This window comes from Sapajus apella, unplaced genomic scaffold (genome assembly GCF_009761245.1).
Source record: "Sapajus apella isolate SASKATOON/1434 unplaced genomic scaffold, GSC_monkey_1.0 scaffold59, whole genome shotgun sequence".
Classification (NCBI taxonomy): Eukaryota; Metazoa; Chordata; class Mammalia; order Primates; family Cebidae; genus Sapajus; species Sapajus apella.
Window position 1 is genome coordinate 7,411,600 of NW_022436999.1, and position 21,121 is coordinate 7,432,720.

Consider the following 21,121-nt stretch of genomic DNA (forward strand, 5'->3'; position numbering starts at 1 on the left):
AAGCAATTCTCCTGCCTCAGCCTCCGAAGTAGCTTTTAGGATTACAGGTGCACGCCACCATGCCTGGCTAATTTTTGTATTTTTACTAGTTTGAATTCCTGATATCAGGTGATCTGCCTGCCTTGGTCTCCCAAAGTGCTGGGATTACAGGTGCAAGCCACCATGCTTGGCCTATAGCGCATTTTTAGTAGTTGCTCTAGGGACAATTATAACAGTTATTACAGTCTACTCATCTCAAAAATTTTACCATTTGAAATGGAATGCAGAAACCTTCCAACTTTTTAGGTTTCTTTACTCTCTCCACTTTGATGATATAGTTGTTTTAAAAATCACCTTCATATACATTGAGGATCATATCAGACATTGTTAGAAATTTTCCTTCTAACCAAATATTTTAAAAATTCAAGAGGAGAAGATTAGGCAATTCACTATATATATATTCATTGGTACTTTCTTCATCCTGCTGTTCCAGCAGAATTCCCTTCTGTCATCATTTTCTGTCTGAAGAACTTCCTTTTTTACAGCAAATCTGCTGGCAATGAATTCTCTGAATTTTCTTTCATCCAAAAATGTCTTTTTCTCACTTCATTGTATTTTCCCTAGGTGAAAAATTTTGGGTTGATACTTGAGTTTGCCCAGCTTTTTGGATATGTAGGTTTGCCAAATTTAGGAAGTTTTCTGTCATTTCTTCAATTTTTTTTTTTCTTTTCTTTTTTTTTTTTTTTTTTTTTTTTCAGAATAAGGCATTTATTAAACACAGAATAAGGCATTTATTAAACACATCTTTATGAAGGTATCAGAGATACTAAAGTTAATAATCATAGACTAAAACTTCCAGGTGCTTGCATTCTTCAGTCAGAAGGGTAGAAATGAAAGGTGTGAATGATATCCAGATGGTGAATATGACACTAAAGATGTGTATAAGGCACTGTAGCAGACTGGATTTTCCCAAAAGTTGGCCCTGGCAATATGTCCTGTTCCACATGCTTTTCTAGAACCATCACCTCCCCATCAAGAGAGTTGATCTCTACCTCTCCTCTTCCACCTAGTGGGGCTCACAACTGCTCTAACCAATACATAGGGCAGAAGTGATGCTACGTGGCTTCTGAGGCTAGGCTACATCGGGACACACATTCCTCCTGGCCTGTTCTCCCTCTCTCTCTGCTTCTTTAAGTGACCACCTTCGGAGCCCTCTGCCACCTTGTAAAAAATCTTACCACCTTTAAGTTGCAATGCTGAAAAGACCATGTCAGGAAACAACAGAAATACAGAGAGATGCCCAAGGATCCCCTGCTATTCCATGCTCCAGATGTTTGGCTCTTTCCAGCATCAGTCAAGTGAGGGAATGGGCTCTCAGTTGACTCCAGCCCAGCCTTCAAGTCTTCCAGATGAGGACTTGTTAACAGTCAGGGACAGCTGGAGTACAAGTAGATATGGTAGAAGTAGGAGTTTCATTAATTCTTTCTCTTATTCCTTTATCCAGTATATACATATTGAATCCCATTGTGTCAGGCACCTGGCCTGTGCATCAGTTAATATTACTTTTGGCTGTGTTCCCAAAAAAAGTGCTTAAACCCTAAGAACACGCTGTTTACTTAATGAGAAAATCAGAGGACAGTCCCAGGAGTTTTGCTGTTTCCAGCCAGTCTCTTCTTCACCAGCCTCAGAATGTTAACTTTTTATCTGAATGCCTCATGGTCACAAGATGGTTGTAATAGCTCTAGGCATCATGTCTTCTCAAGCGTCTCACACCATATTCAAAGGCTGGAAGAAGAACATTGAGCATTTTTTCTTGTGTGCTCTTCATTTTTATTAGAAAGAAAAACATTTCTCTGATGTTCCCACCAGCCAACTTCCTCTTATACTGAATCAACCAGGCAAATCACACAGCCATCCTAGCAGAGGGCATACAAGACAGGGAGTGTGCTAGGAAAGTGCCTTTCCAGCTTCTGGTCCACTGAAGGCTCCCAAAAGTGGTGATTCTCACCCTGCCTTCTGGTTTCTTGGCAGTTCTGGAAGCCAGGAGTCCAAAATCAAGGTGTTGGCAGAGTTGGCTCCTTCTGAAGGCTCTAAAGAATAAGTTGTTCCATGCCTCTCTCCCAGCTTCTGGTGGTTGCCAGCCTTCCTTGTCTTTCCTTGGCTTATAGACATTTCACTCCAATCACTACCTGACATCACTGGCTTTTCCCCTGTGTCTCTCAGTTCTTCAAATATGTTCTTCAATCTCTCACTGCTACTTACTTTTTTTCTTCTGGGATTCCAATGATACAAATATGAAGATGTTTCTGCTGTTGTCTCAGAGGCCCATGAGACTCTGTTTACCTTTTTAAAATCTTCATTCTCTCTGCTGTACAGATTGGATAATTTATATTGATCTAAATTTGAGTGCACCATTTCTTTCCTGTCATCTCTATTTTACTATTAAGCTAATTTTTAATTTAGTTTTATTTTTCAGTTCTAAAATTTCCATTTGGTTCTCCCTTATATCATCTATTTCTTTGCTGAGACTTTCTATTTTTTCATTTGTTTAAAGACTGCAATTGCAACTGGAGTATATTTATTATAGCTTCTTTAAAATCCTTGTCAGACAATTCCAACATCTGTGTCATCTTAGTGTAGCATCAGTTGATTATCTTTTGTCATTTGAATTGAGATGTTCTTCGCTCTTGATATGATGAATATTATGTTAGGAGACTCTGCTGTTTAAATTTTCTATTTTGATAGGCAATCAAATTGTTTAGGTTCACAATGCATGTCTTAACCTCCTTTTATGGACTGTGATTCAAATGTCAATTTAATTGTTAGGGTCTTTTCAGTGTTGTTCTGTTCTGTCCCACTGGGCTTCTCAGAGGCCAGTCTGAAACCTGGGTAGTATAACACAGTGGAGCCCAATTCTAAAACTTTTTTCTGTCTTGATTCTGATCGGTTTCATGCACGGGATGCTAAGAAGTCTGCCCAGGATTTCAAACACAGATTTTTTAAAAGTCCCTTTCTCTAACTCCCTCCTCTTTTTAATCCTCCTCCACACTCTAGTTGGGAGGCTTAGGGGATGGAAATGGCGGTGAGGGCTTTGCCCAAAGTCTCTGTGGCTGTAACATCCATTGGGGAGGGCTGCCAACTTGTTATTGCAGTTTTATCCACAATTTCCATGTCTGCAGTGCCCAGTGGGAGTGGTAGGAACAGTGTTCAGTGGGAGGGGTAGGGGCACCCTCATTATTGCAGGACAGGTACGAAGGGCAGGGCTACATGCACAATCTCCATAGCTACAGCACCTGGGGAAGGGATGGAGGCACTTTCAAAATGACTTGCCTGCAACTGGATAGATATCATTAAAATGGGGCTTTTTTTCTCTCTCTCTGTCCACTGGGGCTCCCAGTTGCAGGCCTCTAGTGCCCATGGCTGGATACATAGGAAATAAAACAAGTAAACATACAAAAACCAGGAAATTACAAGATTGTTTTTTATATTTAGCAGGGAGTACAAAGATATGGTTTGGATTTGCGTCCCCACCCAAATCTCATGCTGAAATGCAATCCCCAGTCCTGGAGGTAAGGCCTGGTGGGAGGTGACTGGATCACAGGGGTGGTTTCTCATGAATGGCTTAGTACCCCACTAGTGTTTTTCTCATGATAGAGTCCTCAGGAGATCTGGGTGTTTAAAAGTATATAGCACCTCCCTTCTCTCTCTCTTGCTCCTGCTCCACCATGTAAGACATCTCAATCCCCTTCTGCCATGACTTTAAGTTTCCTGAGGCCTGCCCAGAAGCCTCTATGTTTCCTGAACAGCCTGTGGAACAGTGAACCAAATAAGCCTCTTTTATTTATAAATTACCCAGTCTCAGGTATTTCTTTATAGTGGTGCGACGACATATATATAGACACATATATGTTTATGGCGTATGATGTGTTTACTACACCTTATCCAGAAATAGAAGCCTAAAACTGTACTTTAAGTTCAACATAGTCTCAAAAATTTAATGCATATTTAACTCACAACTATAACACTACTCATTTATTGGCAAACTAATAAATGTATTTTCAGAGGCATTTGCTAATGTAAGTTCCTTTTAAAAATGGTAAACCAACTTTTTTCAGCAATCTCAATCTTGAGAACAATGTCACTATATCTTCTTATTTAAAAGGAAAATGTAACAGTTACCTGAAATTAACTCTAGTAGTGAAAACTTAAGGAGATTATTCAAAGCCTCTGTAGTATGTAGGCTTTGAATACAGGACAGACTCTTTTATATTTAAAAGCTTTTTCTTAAGAGTTCAGCTTTATTTTCTGAACTTTGGTTGCAAAGCCAAACACACAGTATATATCTTGTCCTTAGCCCTTTAAACGTAATCAACCATCTCACATGGGACACAACAGCAACTTTTCTATTTCGGATGTGACTTGTGGCTTCAAGATAACTTCTATCCCTGATACTCACAAACCCAGCAAGTTCAGCTACCACTCCAAGTGAATAAGGTTCAGATTAAAAAAAAAAAAAACAATTCCTTCCCACCAAAAAAATCCCCCACCCAAACAAACAAAAAATCACCAATCTCAGGTAGATCTGAGCAAGAAAAATGCCCAAGGTTAGGGTTATTTTATTGGCAGAATGTTAACTAGAATTCTGACAATCCTAGACAGTCTCTGATATGCTTCATCTTTATCGAAGAAATGGTAGTCTATGGGCCTACAAAAGTGTCAGATTTTTAAAGGTGATATATTTTGTTGAACAATAAACAATGTTCATACCAATGAAAAGAAAGGAATGAAAGGTGTAAGAGTTATGGAAAATACATGACATAGTTGAGATAAAACAATAATAAGCAACAGTAAAAATAATGACACGTCTCTTTCCATTCAAATATAATCAGAGACTCCTTACTTCTCCAAACTGAAATTTCTGTATGGTTCCTTTTGCATTTGCATCTTAATCTTTCTGGCTGTTATATCCTAGAGCCTCTTGTGATAGCATTACAACGACAGCTCCAATATACCATTAGAACTTTATTGTAGAATAGAACAGAAGAAAATTAAGAACTAAATGAAAAGTGTTACTAACCCTCATACCCTCCTCACACCCAACATGTAAAAAAATCAATGATAAATTAAAATGAAAACTGATTTCATTAGCAGAAATGCTTCAAACTCCCTCTTCTGGCACCTGATATTATTCAGAATAAATTGGAATTTGGTCCCAATATTTAAAAAGACATCACTGTACAATTGAAAGTTTTATCATCAGTAACATTACTACATTTTAAGAAGATTACTGTGCTCTTCATAATGACCAAAGGCAAACAAATAGTGTTCAGTCTGTAACATAGCAAGGAGTATATTCCTGAGTACTTATATAAGTCCTGATGTCTAGTCCTGTTGATTTAATGAGTAAAAATCCTTAGCCTCATAAATGGAAAAAAAATAACTAATTGTTTGGAGTTGGGAACCTCAACAGGAGGCAGACAAGGGCATATGCTCAGAAAGCTGATATCTCGAATACTGACAAGAGTTCATATACAGCTAAAAGAATAGAAAGAATAGGAAGAGGAAGAAAAGGAAAATAGGAGGCAAAAGCATATAATAACTATTTTTATCACTGTCTAGGCCAGGGTCAGTAAAGTTCTTCTGTAAAGAGGAGGCAGTAAATATCTTTGGCTTTGCAGGGTGTACATTTTCTGTCAAAATTATTCAATTTTGCAACTGTAGCCTGAAAGTAGGTGGTATATAAATAAATGAGCATAGCTATGTTCCAACAAAACTTTATTTACAAAAATAGTTGGTTGGATTTGGCCTAAGGGTGGTAGTTTGCTGACCTCTGGTAAGGCCAATGAAATCTGTAAAAACAAGGTGGCAGAAAGGAAAAGCAAACTCTAACAGGTGGGTAGAAATATATGAGCCCTAAGCAAAGCCACAAGGTCTTGTTCCATTTTGTATTCTGCTTTAATACAACTTCTGAGACCTTTTTTTTTTTTGTTTGTTTGTTTTTAACCTTTAATGAGACACATAGATTTAGGTCCTCAGTAATTCTCCAGTGTCTACATTACTTTCTATTCATACTAGTAGCAATATTTTCCTAATGTCTGATCTGCTAAAACTGACATTTTCCTGACAACATTTATTTAGTCCATAAATATATTTTGAATCTTCCAGGATATCTCTACTACATATGGAAGAAAATTTAAAATTGGATAAGAGTAACTATTACTCATTTCCTACAAGCTGGAAAGAAGATGTCCCATAGATGTAATGGACAGGTTAGGGTGTGTTTAATATTTCAACTGTGAAATGTCAGGCTTTCTACCCATACCTCTGATTAACAGAGTTTTAATCTACTTAGCACATAATTAATTCTATCACTATTAAGTTCAAGTTTTCATAATCCAGAGAAAGAAAAATCACCTCTCATAGAAAGAAAAATCACCTCTCATACTATCATTAAAGACAAAGTACAAACCTAAGTCTCAATTTACTCTCCTGCATATTGAACATTACAACACCTGCATCCATAAGTGACTTTGCAATAATAAGCATACAGCAAGGGCTCAGAAAGTGCTTACAAATGTTCTTCATCCTTACAGCTTCCTTTAAGGTACTTTAATGCACTAGAGGAACAAGAAAAAAAAATACCTGCTCCCTATCACAACCAAAGGACTTTAATGAGATCTCAAGATATCTGGGTATTTTATCATCTATTAACTACAACTGACCTAAGCCTTGAGCCTAGTATAACATCAATGTAATGACTTGAATGCCACAGTTTTCTGTAGAAAAATCCATACAAACCTTTCACAGAGAGGTTTTTCAAGTGATATAAGCTATACAAATCACATACATCACTCCCGTTAAATTATTTATCACAATTGGTATTTTAGGTTTAGATAGGTCAAAGTTATGATACATGAATTTGCATAATGCAAGTATACAAACATCCAAATACTTTTTAGACAACCTACCACAGAACAATATTTAATGTGTGAGAACTATCATGCTCATTTTTCAGGGTCAGAGCATATCCATGTTTTAACTGATTGCAGAGATATGTAACTGTATGCATTTATGACTTAACAATGAGCCATATCTACAACTTACTTCATCTTAGATTCTCACTTGGTAATCTATCCTTAGCTAAGCAATTAGAAGGGAGGGGTAGAGGAAGAGGAGGCAGTGAAGGTAGTGAAGGCAGGAGGCAGTGAAGGTAGTGAAGGCAGGAGGCAGTGAAGGCAGAAGAAGAGAAGGCAGTGAACACTGACAAACAAAAAAAGTCATTGGAAGGGCTGCTCAGTTATGGTCTGCCATCACCAAGATTCACACCTAGGGCATGGCTTACTTACACAAAGTTCTTGGCAGTTATTAAACAAGCAGTTGATAAACAATTGTAGGCTGGTCAATTTGAGAAAGTGTTGCAGACTCTAAGGACTGATGGAAAGTGAGTCCTAGTCAGAGGATAGCACTTTTTAATGGAAAGCTGTTGTTCTAGTATTAAATCAAAACAAAATTTTAACTAGAGATAATCTAGACATTTTCTGTTATATCTGTGTATTAGAGACAGAACCCACTCAATCTTAAAGGGTCAGCATCTATTACTTTTCATTTAATTTTGCAATATGTCTTTCTCTATTTCAGGTTTCTTACTGTTGGTTTTCTCAAGTAATCTCCTATCTTGGGGGCAGGACTGAGAACCCCTTAGGAACTTGAGGTACCCTCCTAGTTCAATGAGAAGAGTTTCCTTAGCAGATCTGCTAAAATGTAAGCTTAAGGGAACCTCTTTTGCACAGATCCCTTCAAAGGCCCTGGGAGAAGCTTGTGCTATATGTCACCAGGATGTGTTTTTGTAAAATTTGCAAATTTTCACCATCATGAGTTAAATGAGCTAAGTTAGATGAGTTAAGATATCTGTCTCTCAGGATTCTGTGCCATCTCACTTTCCCAGGGTCAGTATTCGTGTTGGGTAGCAAATAAAGTGGCCATCTGATTTTTGGGATGCTGTAATGGAGAAATTAACCTGGGAATTATTTAGTTTGGATTTAGAGATAGATTTATGTAGTTCACAATTGCTTTTGTGTGCAGATATTTCTGTGACATAAATAGGTACAGTGTGAGAGACTGCATTGTGATATAAATGTGTCCCATGGTTCCTAGCATGCTAAGTACAAGGTCATAACAGAAATGGAGGAGGCATTTCTCAATGATGGCTAGCCAAAATAAAAGTTTTCTGTTACTAATAGCCTTGAAAATATAGTGTATACAATTAAAAATGTAGCATAAGCAATTATATTACCATTTTTTTCTTTTTCTGATGAAAATCACATAAAGTAAAATTATCTGAATTTCTCTGTCTATAATGCACAAGCTTACAGCAGTACGACAAATATGAAGCATGTACGTATGTGAAGTTGCAAATGCTAAGCGCCACAAATATGAATAATTTCAATAATTTAAAAACATTTTAAATCAACCATACTAGACAAAAAAATCTATTCAAATTTTCCATTCTCTTTATAGAAAATACTCATATTTAAAAATCATTCTCAATTTTCTTTATTGAAAACATTACAAATCATGGTCATAAAATCTAAGGGTATGCAGCTAAGAAATGTAAGGGAAAACAGTATTATAAAGAGTATCAAGCAGTTAATTAAAAAAATTATTTTTCTGGCAGTATTTGTGGTATTTCTCAGTTTTATACAACTGTAACTTGTTAGGAGTTCTTTTTCATTGTGGAGTCAATCCTCACTATTCACAGATTCCATATCTGTGAATTTACCTACTAAAATGTATTTGTAACCCCCAAATCAATACTTGTGGTGTTTTCACGGTCATTCACAGACATGTGCAATGAAAATTTTGAGTTTTCCAAAACACATAATTTCAGCCAAGGTTAAACAAGCTGCCTTTTTTCCTTCTCATTTCAAATCTCTTACTATAAACAAGTGTCCTTTTTGCAGTATATTTAGTGCTGTTTTTCCCATTTTTTGTTTTTCCAGTGATTTCACTGTTGAAAATGGCCCCCAAACATAGTACTGAAGTGCTGTCCAGTGTTCCTTAAGGGCAAGAAAGTTGTGTGTGCTTTACTGAGAAAGTATGTGTGTTGGATAAGCTTTGTTCACTTATGAGTTATCAATGTTAATGAATCAACAATATATATTAAATAAGATTTCTTTAAATGGAAACACACATAAAATGAGGTCATACATGTTCATCCATTGATGAAATTGTTAATCTCAAAGGAATCGAGCTCTGTATTTCCCCTAGGAACAATGGTTCACTATTGCCAATTCAGTGTTCATGATGACATTAAAGAATATAACTGACTTGAATAATGAGAGTTAATTGTAAACATTTAATATTTTATTTTGTATTCCTTTTCATAAAGACAGCACTAGAAATTGAATAGGTTTCAGGTGTATCCCCAAACCTGAATCTGCTTCTGCTCAAGAGCCTACAAATTCCCTTCATAGTAGTCTTGCTACTACACAATTCTTGCTTCGCTGGAACTCATACCAGGATTGTAGAAGAAGAACCCCAATCTTAACATTTGGTACTTAGAATCAAAACTCCCATTCTTACTCTATTTCTATGTGGAAATCAGACCTGCTTTAAGATTTGGAAAATTGTTTCTAGAACCGTGTTGTGACTTAGATCAGAGGCAAACTATAGTGAAACCTACCATTTCTTGAAAAAAATGAGGCATATTTCTAGAAAGAGAAAATTACTTTAGAAATTACTTTTAAAACAAGTACATATTGGGCTGATATACCTAAATTAAAGAAATTCAAATTTAAGTTCAACATATATTCAAGAAAGTTAAAAGGATAAAACTTCTACTAGGTGTTGCTACTCTCAAAGATGACATGAGATAGGGAGAAGCATCTAGAATCCAATCTGTTGTTAATTTTATTTCCAGGTCAAAGATGTTAATGACCTGAATATGTATCCCCTTATATAACCTTAATAAGAAATGATGTTGTGAAAGCATTTTATTACTGATAATTAAGAGAATTTGAATATATAAAAATATGTAAACTAAAAAATGTCAAAATGTTGGCAGTTTAGCAAGTGTACTCTCAGGAATTTAAAAACCTCCTTCATTACCATTAGGAATCTCAAAATATTTTAAAACTCTTGCTAAGAAAATCTAAAAGCTAAAAGTTGGACTTTGGTAAGAATTTCAGTTTTAAATGAAGGAGGAATTAATTTGTGGCTTACTGTAAGTTATCCTAATAGTAAATTGTACCATTTAATTAAGATTTGTTACTCAAAGAGACTACTGCCAATTGGAATCCATACTGCATGAAGAAGTAAACGTGTCTATTTGTAGATGACATGACACTATGTAGAAACTCTGATGGAATCTACAAAAAAGCACCACCTGAGTTTGGCAAAGTGGCAAGATGCAAGATCAATACAAAAAAAAAAATTGTATTTCTATTTGCTAGCAACACTCAGACAAGGTGATTCTAAAATTTAAATGAAAATGCAAAGAACAAATAATAAACAAAATTTCAAAAAAAAGGATAAATCACACTAACCAACTGTAACACTTACTACAAAACCAGTAACCAAGACAGTGTGGTACTAACAGAAAGACAGACACACGTGTATGGTCAATTGATTTTTTTTTTTTTTCAGTTGGAGTCTCACTCTGTCACCCAGGCTGGAGTGCAGTGGCACCATCTTGGCTCACTGCAGCCTCTGCCTCCTGGGTTAAAAGGATTCTCTTGCCTCAGCATCCTGAGTAGCTGGGATTATAGGTGTGCCCTACCACACCAGGCTAATTTTTGTATTTTTAGTAGAGACCGGGTTTCACCATGTTGGCCAGGCTGGTCTCGAACTCCTGGCCTCAAGTGATCCACCCACCTCGACCTTCCAAAATGCTGAGATTACAGGTGTGAGCCACTTCACCAAATGGTCAATTGATTTTTGATAAAAGCTCTAAAGCAATTAATAGGAAAGAGATAATCTTTGAAAAAATGATTGTAGAACAATTGAATAGCTATCTGCAAGAAAATGAACCTTAACTCTTAGTTTACGTCATTCCTCAAAATGGCTCACAGAGCTAAATGTAAGAGCTAAAATTATAAAATTCCTAGAAGAAACCAGAAAAAAAGTCTAGTCATCTTAGACTTTGTAAAAATTTCATGAATACAAAACACAAAAGCATAAATTAAAAAATTTAATAAACTGGACTTTGTCAAAATTAAAAACTTTTACCCTTCAAAAGACACTGTTAAGAAAACTAAAAGGCAAGCTACAAACTAGAATTTCCAAACAAAAATTTCCAAAGCACGTATCATCTAAAACATATAAAGAACCTTAAGTCAATAATAAGAAAGCAAGTATCCCAGTTAAAAACTAGGTAGAAGATTTACGCAGACATTTCACCAAAGACGATATGCAGATGAAAATATGCATATGAAAAAATACTCAACAATACTTATAAGGAAATGGAAAAAACCAAAAAACAAAAACAAAAACACACACACACACAAACCATGATATACCCCTATACACACACTAAAATAGCCAAAATTTAAAAGATAACCATACCAAGTGTTAGTGAGGGTATATAAGAACTAAAGCTCTCAAACACTGCTGGTTGAAAATATAAAATGGTACAATCACTTTTGAAAACAGTTTAACAGTTTCTAAAAAAGTTAAACCTACACTGTTATATGACCCAGCCATTCCACTCCTAGGTGTTTACCCAAGAAAAATAGAAGTATATGCCCATAGAAAGACTTGTACATAAATATTCACAACAGTTTATTCATAACAGCCCCAAAGTGGAAACAACCCAGTGTTTGTCAACAGGTAAATAAATAAATTTTGACATAATCATATGATAGAATACCAGTCAGTAATTAAGAGTAACAAATTATCAATATATACAACATAGATGAATATCAAAATAATTACGCTGAGTAAAAGAAGCCAGACAAAATAGTATGTACTGTATGACTCCATTTATATACAGCTCTACAAAACACAAACTAATCTATAATGATGGAAAGCAGATCTGTGTTAAACATGGGGGTGAAGGTATGGAGTTGCGGGGGAAACACAAAGGGACATGAACACACTTCAGAGTCTTGATTGTTGTGGTGGTTTCATGGGTGTATGTATATGTCAAAACTTATCAAATTGTATACTCTAAATATGTACAGCTTATTATATGTCAATTATATATAAATAAGGCTGTAAAAGAAAAAAAAAAAAAAAGACACTACTGCCAAACAATGAAGAGACTACCCTTGAGTTTAAGTCATCAGTAAGCCTTCATATTTGTGGCAAACATCTGGTTCTATTTTTCTTTTGTTTTAAATTCCTTTCTATAGTCAATTAAGGCTAGGTTTTTAATTTATTCATACAATATTTATGGAATATTTATAATTATGCTAGGCAGTGTTCCAGGCTCTACAGTACAGCATATAACTAAAGGTATCATAATGTATCAGTTCTCTTAGTGTTACACTCTACATGCTACTCTTGTTTTAAACTGGTAATTCATTTACTCATTAACTGATTTATTTAGATCCATTCCATGTTAATACTCTAATGTAGCACTTTGTTTTGGAGAAAATTCTTTAAAGCTAAATGTAGCATCATGTTAGTAAGAAACACAGATATGATATATTATTCTTCCAAGTTCTTATCTTCAAATTAAATAAAATAATACAAGTAAATACTGTTGACAGGTTCTACTTTTGTATGAAGGTCAATAAACAATTTAACATTATCATTATTTATGAAGACATTAAGCAACAATTACATTAAAAATATGTTCCAAAAATATTGTGTGTTTTGACCAAGAATGTTAAACACTTAAGAGAAATAGAAGCTGTTAGCTGGAGAAATTCAACTAAGTAATAATTTAAAAAATCAATATGATAACTATAATTTTATTAGAGTAAAACTGGCTCTAGTATTTACCATCTGCTTTTTCACTCAAGATGACAGGTAGCATTTTTTTTCTTTTCTTCTCAGACCCATTGGTTTGGTCCTTTTATTTTTCTTCATCTTAATTTTGCTTTTAGTTTTTGCATTCTCCTAAGTTACTCTATGATCATTTGCTTTTATTTTCTTATTGCTTTATTTCTTTAAGTCAGGCCACATTAATTTTTATTCTGACCACTTATTTCTCCCATTTTTCTATTCCAGGAAGAAAAAGTATATGCAGAACTTACAATCAAATTGCTCCTGTAATGATTGATAATTATTTTTTAAATGGCACAATAAAATGTATTTGGCAATTGGGGAAACTTGATCAACAGCTGGTTATCTGATGATTTTAAACAATGATTCTTAATTTACAGAATGCAGTTATGTTTTGAAAAACTATCTTTTAGAAATTCATGCTGAAATTATAAAATGTCTGGGATTTCCTTCAGAGTGAACCTGGAGATGGTAAGGAGCAGTGGCAGTACAGATGAAACAAAACTGATCATAAAGCTTGGTGATGAGGACAAAAGGGTCCACCAACTCTTATTTTTATGTATGTTAAAGTGTTTCATAATAAAAGCTTTCTAAAAGGGAATGATGAAGGAGCCCAACAGAAAACTTAGTGTACCAGAGAGATGGGAAATAGTAGAAAGATCTAAAAAAAAAAAAAGGGATCAGAAATACAACGATCAAAACAAATTTTGTAGGGAGTTTCAAAAGTGTATATGTGTGTGTGGATTTGAAGACAATCAAGTAATACTGTCAGGAAGCTTAAATTACTAGACTTTAAAACTTCCTAAGAGTAGACATCATGTCTATTCAATTTATGACTAAATCCCCAGCAATGTACCTAATGCTTGGCACATCCAAATACTTAAGGAATGAATTCACCAATGAACTAGTTATTTGGACCTAAGTTCCCACAAGCAAGGGCTCTGTAATATCTGTAAGAATTCAAGGTAAAGTTGTTTTTAATAATGCTTAGAAAACTTCCTTCAATAAATTTTCTTCTTTACTTCCAATCACCAGCCTATATAGTCAACTTCCAGTACAGCAATCCCCTCTGTTGCATCATGAAATCCACCCATGACACCATATCCACTACCATTTCTTGTTCTGTCCTTAGTCACATTGTTCACCTTCTTTTTTTTTTTTTTTTTTTTTTTTTGGAAAAGGTACCTTTTTTCTCACTATACTCTTAGGTTTTAGTTCTGAAAAACTGCTTTTTCCTAGTTGGTCTCACCTCAAACTAAAAATTTCTTTCAAATAGGGAAAAGCTCTGAAAGTTTCTTCCCATTCCAGTTGTATTAAGCATTTAGTAAATATTTTAATGTAGTGAAGGTGGTAACTTTTCCTAATGAGTTACAGATATTACCACTTCTGGCATTATTTAGGTTAGGCAGAAATACAAATGCTACCTGAATTACTTGGTAGAACACAATTCACAACTCTAATAATATGTGATAATTTGATCTCACAGTCAGTACACAAGCAGATAAATAATATCTATTGCTATATTCTGGCTTTAAGAATATCTTAAATAATTAGTCTTGTCAAAGAAAAATGGGATCAGGCAAATCCTGTGTTGGAGTAGGGGATCCCATAAGCTGAAATGCATGTTTAATTGCCTCAGTAATGTAACCCCGGCATTAACAGTCCCCTTTTTCCAAAAGATCTTTTCCAAAACACAGTTACTGGAGAAGCTTTCTATTTCTCCAATAAAACTTATTTTTGAATGGAAAAAAAAATTTCTATCCTCATTTCAAAAGTGAAATGGTTGTTTTCCATTTTCATATCTTTTTTCTCTCTCAAAAAAAGAAAAATAATCTATCAATTTCCAGTAAAAGTCCTATTCAAAACATAAACCAAAGCAAGCAAAATATGGGAGGGAAACCAAAAATCTTTTTGGCTGGACACAGTGGCTCATGCCTGTGATTTTGATACTTTGGGAAGCCGAGGTGGAGGACTGCCTGAGCTCAGGAGTTTGAGATCAGCCTGAGCAACACAGTGAGAGAGGAGGCAGTTAGGGGCTGGTTAGGCAGACAGAGTGGGAGGGTGTCGGGAGAAGGACAGAGAAGGCCAATGTTCAGAGGAACAACTACAGGATAGTACCTTCACTGCCTCTGCAGCTAACAGGAAGAAAGGTGGTTAAGAATTTCCCCCTTATGCCAGGGTGTTGCTCTGAAACAGCTGTCCCAACTTAGATGCAGTTACAATAAATCAACCTAAATGTCCTCAACTTGACCCAGCTCATTATGTCATTAACACGACATTAACACTGTGGTTTTAGCACTGTGGGTGTGGCTTAGGCACTCATGAGTAATAACCAAGATGGAGTCACTCTGGCCGACCCCAAGCATGTGCAGATGCAACACCCCTAGGTGGGAGTTTTGCCTCTCCCATTTAGGCAAAACCCATAGAAGACTTCCTAGCTTCTGCCACACAAAAGACCCAGAAATCAGCTCCATTTCTGGAAACCTGCTTTCAGGTCCCCTCTCTTTGCTGAGAGTTTTCCTTTTATTCAATAAATCCTACTTGACTCACTCTCTGGTGTCCACGTACCTTATTCTTCTTGGTCATGGAACAAGAACTCAGAGCTAGCTGAACTAGGGACTAAGCAAACTGCAACAACAGGGAGATCCTATCTCTACAAAATAAATAAATCTTTATTGTTTTTTCTTGTTACATACTTTGTTCACCTCAAATGGGCTTAATTTTGCTTAAAATATCAATGTTGGAGTTATGCAGAAAACAAAATCCATTTTTCTATACCAGAAGACAGATGTTTTCAAGTTAAACTGGGAAATAGCTTTCCCCAGAAGCTATGTGCCCTAACTAGCAGCTCTCTTCATGAGAACTGCCAACTTCCAACTGCTCCAAACAAGTTAGAAAACTAAGGCATTGAAGTATATGGATCTCACTCATTGTGCCTGTTTAATATGAGCTGATTAGAAATCAGAACATACATTTTCTAAAGATAATCTCTTCCACATTAAATCAACCACAAGTCTAGGAAAATGACTTACATTATGGTAAAATGTGGACTCAAGGTGAATATATATCAGCTATGTGCAGTTTTAAAAATGGACTTCATTAGAAATTACAGAAATAGAAACAATAGCATTTTCTTAATCTGTTATGATTTATGTAACACGTGAGTAAGACCAGCACAAAATGGCATTTAATACAACCCAATATTATATGTTCACATTCTGGGTAAAAAACTTTTTAGATAAACACATACAGTAAAAGACTAAAGCCCTTAGGAGATTTGCTTGATCCATTCTGTTTGAGCCTAACAGCATACTTGGAGTTGTCTTCAATTGGATTATTATAATCTTTTAAACAGTTTAATCTTTGCAAACCATGCCATACAGCCTTCAACTCTACAGAGAAAATGATTTGACAACCATGGACTTTGTCCCACTAAACTCTAGTTGCCCCAAGTGCCTTTTTAATTTTCCTTTATGTCCTGTGAAATTTGCTCCTCTCAAGTAAAACCAATATATAGGAGACTAAAATTGAGACCAAACTTCTTGTCATAACTGAGCTATGTATGACTATAAATTAGAAATCAACTCCAAATGGAAACTTCAAAACCATGTATAATACATGGAAATTAAATTACCTGCTCCTGAACAATCACTGAGTCAAAAACAAAATCAAGTTGGAAATTAAAAAAGTCTTCTAACTGAATGACAGTAATAACAAAATCTATCAAAACCTCTGGGATACAGCAAAGGTGGTGCTAAGATAAAAGTTCATAGCCCTAAATGCCTACATCAAAAAGAATGAAAGCGCAAACTGACATTCTAAGGTGACACCTCAAGAGACTAGAGAAACAAGAACAAACCAAACCCAAACCCAGCAAAAGAAAGGAATTAACCAAGATCAGAGCAGCAGAACTAAATGAAATTAAAACAAACAAAAAAATACAAAAGATTAATGAAACAAAAAGCAGGCTCTTTGAAAAGATAAAATTGATAGATCACTGGCAAGATTAACTAAAAGACAGAAAATCCAAATAACCTCTAAGAAACTAAATGTAAGATATTACAACTGATTCCACTGATATACAAAAGGTTATTCAAGAGTACTATGAACACCTTTAAGCACATAAACTAGAAAACCTAGAGGAGATAGATGAATTCCTGGAAAAATACAACCCTCCTAGCTTAAATCAGGAAGAATTAGATACCCTGAACAGACCAATAACAAGCAGAGAGACTGAAATGGTAATTAAAAAGTTACCAACAATAAAAAAAAAGTTGAAGACCAGACAGATTCACAGCTGAATTCTACCAAACATTCAAAGAAGAATTGGTACCAATCCTTTTGATAATATTCCACAAGACAGAGAAAGAAGGTACCCTCCCTAATTCATTCTCTGAGGCCAGCATCACCCTAATACCAAAATGAGGAAAGGACAAAACCAAAAAAGAAAACCACAGACCGGTATCTCTGATGAAAATAAGACACTAAAATCTTTAACAAAATACCAGCTAACCGAATCCCACAACATTCAAAAAGATAATCCACCATGTTCAAGTGGGTTTCACACTAGGGATGCAGGGATGGTTTAACATACACAAGTCAATAAATGTGATATACCAAATAAACAGAATTAAAAACAAAAATCACATGAGCATCTCAATAGATGCAGAAAAAGCACTCACAAAATCCAGCATCCCTTTATGATTAAAACTCTCAGCAAAATTGGCATACAAGGGACATACCTTAATGTAATAAAAACTATCTGTGACAAACCCACAGCCAACTTAATAGTAAATGGAGAAAAGTTGAAAGCATCCCATCTGAGAACAAGACAAGGATGCTCACTCTCATCACTCCTCTTTGTCATAGTATTAGAAGTCCTAGCCAGAGCAATCAGACAACAGAAATAAAGAAAGGGCATCCAAATCAGTAAAGAGGAAGTCAAACTGTCACTGTTTGATGACAATATGATTGTTTACCTTGAAAATCCTAAAGTCTCCTCCAGAAAGCTCCTAGAAGTTATAAAACAATTCAGCAAAGTTTCCGGATACATTAATATACACAAATCGGTAGCTCTTCTATACACCAACAGTGACCAAGCAGAGAGTCAGTTCAAGAACTCAACCCCTTTTATAATAGCTGCAAAAAAATAAAATAAAATATGTGGGAATATACCTAACCAAGAAGGCAAAAGACCTCTACAAGGAAAACTACAAAATAGTGCTGAAAGAAAACACAGATGACACAAACAAATGGAAACTCATCCTATGCTCATGGATGGGTAGAATCAATATTGTTAAACTGACCATACTGCCAAATGCAATTGACAAATTTAACATAATCCCCATCAAAATACCACCATCATTCTTCACAGAATTAGAAAAAACAATTCTAAAATTCTTATGGAACCAAAAAAGAGTCCACATAGCCAAAGCAAGACTAAGCAAAAAGAACAAATCTGGAGGCATCACACTACCTGATCTCCAACTATGCTATAAGGCCATAGTCCCCAAAACAGCACAGTACTGGTATAAAATAGGCATATAGACCAATGTAACAGAATAGAGAACCCACAAATTTATTTACAGCCAAATACTTAGAGCCGACTGATCTTCAACAAAGCAAACAAAAACTTATAGCTGAGAAAGGACACCCTTTTCAACAAATAGTGCTAGGATAACTGGCTAGCCACATGTAAAAGAATGAAACTGGATCCTCATCTCTCACCTTACACAAAAATCAACTAAAGATGGATTAAGGACTTAAATCTAAGACCTGAAACTATAAAAATTCTAGAAGATAACATTGAAAGAACCCTTCTACACACTGGCATAGCCAAGGATTTTATCACCAAGAACCCAAAAGCAAATGCAACAAAAACAAAGATAAATAGCTGGGACGTAATTAAACTAAAGAGCTTTTGCACAGCAAAAGGAACAGTTAGCAGAGTAAACACACAACCCACAGAGCAGGAAAAAAAATCTTTGCAAACTATGCATCTGACCAAGGACTAATATACAGACTCTACAAAGAACTCAAAGAAATCAGTAAGGAAAAAACAATCCCATCAAAAAGTGGGCTAAGGATATGAATAGATAATTCTCAAAAGAAGATCTACAAATGACCAACAAACATGGGAAAATGCTCAACATTGCTAAGAATCAGGGAAATGCAAATCAAAACCACAACGTGATACCACTTTATTCCTTTAAGAATGGCCATTATCAAAAAATCAAAAAACAGTACATGTTGGCGTGGATACAGTGATTAGGGAACACTTCTACATTGCTGGTGGGAATGTAACTAGCACAGCCACTAAGGAAAACAGTGTGGAGATTCCTTTAAGAACTAAAAGTAGAAATACCATTTGATCCAGCAATCCCACTACTGGGTATCTACTCAGTAAAAGAAGTTGTTATATGAAAAAGATACTTGCACACACACATTTACAGCAGCACAATTCACAACTGCAAAATTGTGGAACCAACCCAAATGCCCATCAATCAACAAATGAATAAAGAAACTGTTGTGCGTATATATGCGTGCGCGCGCGTGCGCGCGCGCGCACACACACACACACACACACACACACACACACACACACACACGAGACAGAATACTACTGGGCCATAAAAAGGAATGAATTAATGGCATTTGCGGTGACCTGGATGAGACTGGAGGCTATTATTCAAAATGAAGTAACTCAGGAATAGAAAACCAAACACAGTATGTTCTCACTGATATGTGGGAGCTAAGCTATGAGGACAAAAAGGCATAAGAATATACAATGAATTTTGGGGACTTACAGGTACAGGTGAAGTAACTCAGGAACAGAAAGCCAAACACCATATGTTCTCACTGATATGTGGGAGCTAAGCTATGAGGAGACAAAGGCGTAAGAATGATACAATGAACTTTAGGAACTTAGAGGTATGGGTGGGAGGGGAGTGAGGGATAAAAGACCAAAAATATGGTGCAGTGTATACTGCTTGGGTGATGGGTGCCCAAAAATCTCACAAAGCACCACTAAAGAACTTATGTAATCAAATACCACCTGTATCCCAATAACCTATGGGAAAAAAAAAGAAAAATACTTTTCCATGCACATTTATCCTACTGAGATTTTCCCCATCTTCTTGAATATTAAAGAATCACCTTTTCCTTCCAATGGGGGAATGCAGGGCAAAGGAAAAGCATGAAAGTAGTAACTTGTTAAATGGCAATATCTGAAACTGAAGTTAAGGTCCAAGTAAAGTGCTAGGTTTTGCTGTAGTTGAAAAGATTTAAAAAGCCAATGTAGCTTTAAATCATTAGCAAGATTTGCAAGTGAAATTCTCTAATATAGAACCAAAAAAATCAGCATATAGAGGATCAAATCAGCACTGCAGGTGAAAGTACTTGGCCACCTAAAAACCAAGAGAAAGAGAAAAGAAACTAAAACAGATGGCAGGTACTTATTACAGTTTAGGTAACTGAACTATCACCAGATCACAGTTTAAATATAGTTGGTGGAAAATTTAGTGAATATGAGGAAATGGAAGGTTCAGAAATCACCGTTATTTCCATTTTAAATAAGGATGATGGTTCTGCACCACCAGCTGTTTATAGTTCATTGAATGAGGTTCTAGTTGATAGGAGATAATTACCTCTTCCCTACAGGAGGCGAAGTATTTCTCATTCTGCACACACCTCTCTGATGAATGGCCATGTGGGTATGAGAACAAGACAGCATGCCAAGATCAGTTTGGTTTTTAACGATATCTTTAAACACTTGATTTTCTATTTTTTCCTATTTAAAGGTAGAAAAATGTGCACCTTAAAATACACAGAACCACATCACTGGCTGTCCTTTTGCTTTTATACAACACTTTAATCTTACAGGGAAAGTAGAAAATACACAGATAGTATGCCATCCACGGCATTAGAGAAGGATGATGGTGGGGGATGTTCCATGGTCATTTCGACTTCAAACATTTTTGAGATTTGAAGATTTACTGATTCATTGTTTTCCCCTGAAAACTATTCTGTCTCTCAGTGCCTCATCAGATAATGATGTTCCCATTATCCCAGCCATTTCAGTTCTTTCATCTATTTGGAAAGGCCTATCAATTTTATCTTCCCAATCTCTCTCAAATTTGTCTCTTCACTTCCAATGCAAACTGCTACATACCTTAATACTTCCTACCTGCACTAT

The 21,121-nt window shown here is 35.7% G+C and overlaps 1 protein-coding gene across 7 annotated transcripts in view; it reads right to left on the reverse strand.

The window, feature by feature from the left end:
* FUT8 (fucosyltransferase 8) overlaps nucleotides 1-21,121 on the reverse strand; it is a 356,276-nt gene that overhangs the window by 77,644 nt on the left and 257,511 nt on the right. The gene's annotated exons all lie outside the window — the stretch shown is intronic.